The following is a 4,857-nucleotide window of genomic DNA, read 5'->3' as shown; positions in this document are numbered from 1 at the left end:
GGTGGTAGCATAGTGAAATGACTAAAACAACACTGGTGGATACAGTAAAGAACGTAGCAGATGTGACTAGGCCAGTTGCAACTAACAAGAAAATGTGTAATCGTAATTGTTCATGGCTGAAACTAACATTAATGATTTATTTATAAATTGTATTTTTTTCATTATTACCAGGATATGTAACTAGAATTCAAATGTCTTTTTTTGGGCCTGATTTCTGCTGCAGAAGTATTTTAACAACAAATTGTCTTCTGGATTTGGGACATATTCCTTTAGCATTGAAATGATAGTAAAATGTGTCCTGCTGTTGATGTAAGGTCAATATGATCAACAAATGATGGTAAATAATAGGCAAGAAGGCAAGAAGCCACAGATGGCTTATGGTTTAAACCAGTATTCTCAAACTGGAGTCCCTGGACCCGTGGGGTTCCGTGAGCCAGTGTTTGGGGGTCTGCAAAAAATATATATATATATATTTTAACAAGCTCGTAGATGTTTAACAACCTGTTAAAATACACCAAAATGAAAGAAATTACATCTACTTTATCCAAAATTTTATGCCATCTAGTGTGCCAGGGGGAGCAGATGGTGGGGGTTAAGGGTCTTGCTCAAGTGGGTACTTCCCCTTTCCTACCCACATTTTGATGTTGTCAGTCCAGGGGGTTGAGCTAGCGACCTTCCCATCACAGACTCACCTTCTCTAATCTCTGTGCCACCGTTCCCTCTATTTTTATAGTCCATTAATTTTTATATAGTCAATATTTGTATTAAATTTGTGTGTGTGGGGAGGGGGGTGTCTTGTTTTATTGTTGATTTTAGATGTGCAGTTCTTTTTTGAAATGACAGGTTTAGTTATTTTTTTAAATTTTATTTTAAATGGCTAACAAAAGGCAAAGCTTGCAAACTAGCTTCTCGCTAGATACTGGTAAGTTATGCATAAAGCGATGGTAGCATTGTTTTTACATGAAACATTAATTGTTGTGCTGTCCTTATTCTAATGAATATAATTAAATAAAATCTGAAATTGCTGATTGCATGTGATAAATCCATGATTGTGACAGCTGTACTTATGTCAACTCACATCTGTTATTTCATTCTATTTAATTAAGCACCGTCATGATGAGCTAACAACTTTCCTGTTGAGGGAACCACCCCACACACTACTGAACTTCTGTGCATTTCATATGTGCTGTCACAATAATAATATTTTAAAACGTAATTACATTATAAGATTCTTTGTTTAGTCCAGGTGTAAGAAAAGTGATGGCTGGTGGCATAATGCAGACACAAGAGGAAGATGGTATTTTGTTGTTCCTTTATAGTCCTGGGCACAGAAAATGAGGATTGCTAAACTCGGGGGTTAAAGCGTTTTAATATGTTGAGTTTTAAATTTCTGATTGTGTGTTTGCAGTATGGTGAAGCTGCACACCAAAGCGATACAGCAGTGAATAGACAATGAAATCTAAAAGCTGTGGTTTCAGTGAGGTTGTCTTACCCGTTGAGAGGATGATGATGATGAAGAATGCGGTCTTCAGATAATCCGTCAGCCGGGCCTCCATTCTACCACCTGATAAGGAGAAGCAGAAAAAGTGAACTGCGATGGAAAAACAGGAACAAATTGTAATTTCTGCATGTGCAAAGAGAAGATCAACCTCGAAAATTGACACCAGCAGCTCACGAACCCAAAGGTTAAAAGAAACAGTGTACACTCACATATTACTATAAAAGGCAAATTTATTCACAATTCCAGCATACCTTTCAAACTGTCACTATGTGCAGACACACTTCCTGCATAACCACCAAAAATCCCCCAGAGGGCCCACATGTTTGACATAATAAAACATTTTTTTAATGATACTATTCTTATCCAGTTGCCTGGTTCGTTATCTGTACTTCCATACCAACGAATACAAATGAGTTCAGGCTCAAAATACACACAAGGACCCTTAAACGCTCTTATCAATGGAAACAGTCCTTTCCTTTAACGGTCATGCACACATGACCAGCAGCTCACACTGTCCATCACTTTTTAACAAGTTGAGTCTTCCTCCATACAGACAGTTTCAGTCAGTATTACTCAAACATTAAAGCAGGCATTTAAAAAGTATGTGCTTCAAAAACGCTGGTGAAGATTCTCAGTCATCCAGGACATGGTAAATTCAAAAAAGTTCAAAACAAAAACAACTGGACTTTATTTGTAACAGAAGACGCTTCGCTTCTCATCCGAGAAGCTTTCTCAATTCAAGTTCAAGTTATAAAGCTGAGATAAGATACATACGAACTGTACATATGCAGATGGACCTATCACACCTCACAGTAGGGGTTTGTTAAGGTCTTTGTTAATCTAATTCACAGAATTGCTGTGCTTCAAAGCATACAGTTGGGTTTCTAAAGTCACGACCAACTCACTTAAAGGATAAGGCAAGTTGTGTTTATCCAGCCATCTTGAAACACTGTACAAAAATAAAGGAAGTGTTTAATTACGACCCCCAAACTCAGATAAGCAAAAAGGATTAGAAGATTAACTATAAAGTAGGACTCCGGCTCTGTAAATGTGCTGTTTTTTGTTTTGTTTTTTTAATCAAAATGTGATTCAAGACCTCCATAAATCATGACCGTTTTCTCAAAACATGTCTCCCTTTAAACAGTGAGAAACAGTACAGCAAAAAAAATTACAACATGAAGGTTCCATAAAAAAACATGGCTTAATTACAATTGCTGAGAATGGTGTGAGTCACCAGACAGACGTGGAAATTAACTTCACACACGCAGACACTTCACATTTTCAGTTTCAACCAAAGATGTCAGTCCCAGACTACACAACACAGTCTACAAAGAGCCCAACTTGACAACACGCTTACCATCTTTAAAAACAAACAAACAAACAAAGAGTAACACTGGCACATTCATTCACAGGTGAATGATTTTAGCTGAAACAATGCCAACACTGCATCTGTGTGTGAGTGGGATTTCTGTACAGTGTGCGTGACTTTGAGCACCCGTAAAGAGATGCAGACACTGAATTGGAAGGAAACACAAACATACAGATCTCCTCAACATCACAAGACAGACAGGAACCAGTTGAACCACAGAGAGCAAAAACACGCAGACAGAAAGAAAAAGACAAAGTGACAGAGAACAAAAATATCAAACTGGAAAGTCTTGGAGGTTCAGACAGCCTGTTTATAGATATGCACACTGAGACGATCCAGATCTGTGAGAACTTAAGGCTAATACAGATACACAGGAACACAGACGTATACAAATATTAGATGATACAGCAAAAAATAAAAAGTGCAAGACATTTTAATATTTGCATGTCTGAACAGGTAAAGGCTGAAGAAACTCACATGACAAAGATCCAGTTTGGACTGAAACACTGTCAATAAAATAGTCGTGTTCTCAACTAGACTTTTTTTAATCAAATGAAGTGCTGGGAACCTACGGGACATTTCTTTGGACTTTATTAAAGTGCTTATTCTAAATTCTCAACTATTACTTCTATTTGTTTTTGTCAGTTTTAAATTACAGCAAAATGTCTACAGAGAGTCTTAAAAATATATTTTTCTATAATAGTATTAATGACGTATTAAATACAGAGAAAGAACATGCTTTTCTAAAGATTCTCCCAAATTATCTGTAGCCATTTGTTCCTTTGATACTATCTAACAATTTCCCTGCAAGAACTACCCATTTCAGTGCACAATACAAACTTTATCAAGCTAAGGATAAAGCTAGTGAAAACTATTAAAAACAGTTCCATTGTGTTTGGTTCTTGAGGAACAATGTAACAGCAAGCGTGCCAAAAAAAACAATAGGCTGCTGCATTACCATTTTTGAAAAACTCTGTATGTTTAAGAAACACTGATATAAAAAAGTAAATTATAAAAATGTTATTTTACATTTTAAATATTGTCATTGCTGGGGAAAAAAGTGTAAATGAAAAAGAAAACATTATTGTAAAATATGTAGTGTGGACAAGGTCCAAACTGCAGGATATGTTTAAATTTTGTCCCGTATGTTGTTACTGTTCCTTTGTCTCTTTATCAATTACAACATCTATCCCATGCTAGCTTGACATTAAAAGTAGATAAAGGGATTTGGCTGGAATAATATAAACCAGAGCTATTGAACTAAACTGCTCAGGGAGCCACAGTTACTGAAAGCCAGCAGCTCAGGGGCCGGACATCCAGCAATTAAAGTCATTATGTAAATAAACCAAGTATTACAATGATCTGTTACCTTTTACATTTGTTTCTTTTGTTGCATTGAATAATAACTGCAATAAACAGAACCAAAACCCATAATCAAAAAAATAATAATAATTTATGAACTCATTGGTGGGCCAAACAGAAGTCACCCGCGGGCCGAAAGTGGCCCGAGGTCCGCCAGTTGAATAGCCCTGATATAAACTACTTTGGAGCCTGATCTGTGTGTCAGTCTACAGTTTGAAGCAGCTAGAAAACTTTCAATTCAGGACTAAAGGAAAAAAAAAAGTGAATGTTTATATTTTAAATTTTTTATTAATCAGTGTTCAAGATTATTTAATATTCTCTATTTACAAAACATGATATAATTCAGGCTAATTCCTACCTCAGCTGAATAAACAGTTATGTGAAACTGCATTCCTAGTACTTTTCACAGTTTAACTGTGGTTTTCTCATTTCCCCTATTTAATATTTTGAGTGACACATTACATTGTGACTTTGTAGAAACTGAAACAGTGATAAACACACAGAGAAAGAGTTAGTAACTTCTACTCTTTTTAAGTGAAAATGTTAAATAAGACTGGTATATATATATATATAAGTGCGTAGATGAACGAAATCGGAAAAACCTCGGCCATGGACCCAACATTAA

The sequence above is a fragment of the Nematolebias whitei genome, chromosome 2, assembly GCF_014905685.2.
Source record: "Nematolebias whitei isolate Nwh7 chromosome 2, NemWhi1, whole genome shotgun sequence".
Taxonomy (NCBI): Eukaryota; Metazoa; Chordata; class Actinopteri; order Cyprinodontiformes; family Rivulidae; genus Nematolebias; species Nematolebias whitei.
This window is presented reverse-complemented; position numbering follows the sequence as displayed.